This window comes from Pseudorca crassidens, chromosome 16 (genome assembly GCF_039906515.1).
Source record: "Pseudorca crassidens isolate mPseCra1 chromosome 16, mPseCra1.hap1, whole genome shotgun sequence".
Lineage (NCBI taxonomy): Eukaryota > Metazoa > Chordata > Mammalia > Artiodactyla > Delphinidae > Pseudorca > Pseudorca crassidens.
The window spans coordinates 64,059,140-64,060,493 of NC_090311.1; the positions used below are offsets into that span (position 1 = coordinate 64,059,140).

General features: G+C 49.9%; 1 pseudogene; it reads left to right on the plus strand.

Annotated features, from left to right (window-relative positions):
- The first annotated feature begins 236 nt into the window (after window positions 1–236).
- On the plus strand, window positions 237–901 carry LOC137208539 (ferritin light chain pseudogene; annotated as a pseudogene).
- The last annotated feature ends 453 nt before the right edge of the window (window positions 902–1,354 follow it).

Below are 1,354 nucleotides of genomic sequence, written 5' to 3' on the forward strand. Positions count from 1 at the left end.
TAGCGACTAGCTAAAAGTGCTCAGTTTTAGGAATTCCATCTGTGTTAAAGCAATAGAAATGTGGTATAGAGACGTTTAGAAATAGAAGCCCAGCAGTGGGCTCTGAGGTCCCGCGGATGTGTCGGTTGCTTCAACAGCGTTTGGACTGAACCGACCCGGTGACGCCCCTTGCTCCAGGCCCCAACCATCCTCTAAACTTTTTTCCAGTTGCAACCTTCAGAATCAGCCCTCAGCTATCCTCGGCCACCGGGATTGGCCAACACCATTTTTTGAGCTTAACTCTTTATTACTTGTCAACCATGAGCGCCCATATTCTTCAGAATTATTCCGCGGAGGTAGAGGCTGTCGTCAACCGCCTGGTCAACATGCATCTGCGTGCCTCCTACACCTACCTCTCTCTGGGCTTCTATTTCCACCTCCACCATGTGGCTCTGGAGGGCGTGGGACACCTTTTCCAGGAATTGGCTGAGGACAAGCGCGAGGTGTCAAGCCTCTCTTGAAAATACAAAACTAGTGCGGCTGCCGCAAGCCCTTCCAGGATGTGCAGAAGCCATCTCAAGACGAATGGGGTAAAACCCAGGACGCTATGGAAGCCACCATACTCATGGTCTGCCCGCGCAGACTTCCACCTCTGTGACTTCTTGGAGAGCCGCCTCTTAGATGGGCAAGTGAAACTCATCAAGAAGATGGCAGCCACCTGACCAGCCTCTGCAGGGTGGCTGGTCTCCAGGCGGGGCTAGGCGAGTATCTCTTCCAAAGGCTCACCCTCAAGCACCACTAGGAGCCTCCGAAGCCCAGCGGCCTTTGAGGAGTCCCTCTGGTGTCAGAGCTTCTCTCTGAAGCCCCTCTCTGCAACCACTAGACAGCTTTTCAAACACCCTGCAGCCATCTCCCAAGCCTTCGACCAAATGGAAACAATAAAGCTTTTTGCTGGGGGGGGGGAGGGGAAGAAGCCCACATGAAGGTCGTTTACCAGATAATACTTAAAGTGAAATGATTAGCTATGTGGCCTCAGGCAAGTCCTTTACTTCTACTTTTCAGAACCCATTTCCTGCCTTGTAAAATGAGATGTGAAACAAAAGCAGGAAAATTGGGACTGAAAAGCAGACTGCTCTGGATTTGATTCTTCTCTTCTGGTTTAAATTCAAGGAATTAGGGAGTCTTTGCATCAAGGCAAGGACAGTACACTGGCAGACATCCATGGTGACATCTTCCATGGTGTGAAGTGTGTGGTTAAGAAGGTGGCTCTGGAGACAGCAATTACCATCAGGGTAACCTTAGGTAAGTTCATTAATCTCCCTGTGCCTCAGTTTCCTCATCAGTAAAATGGGATAGTAACTACCTTTATTAAAGG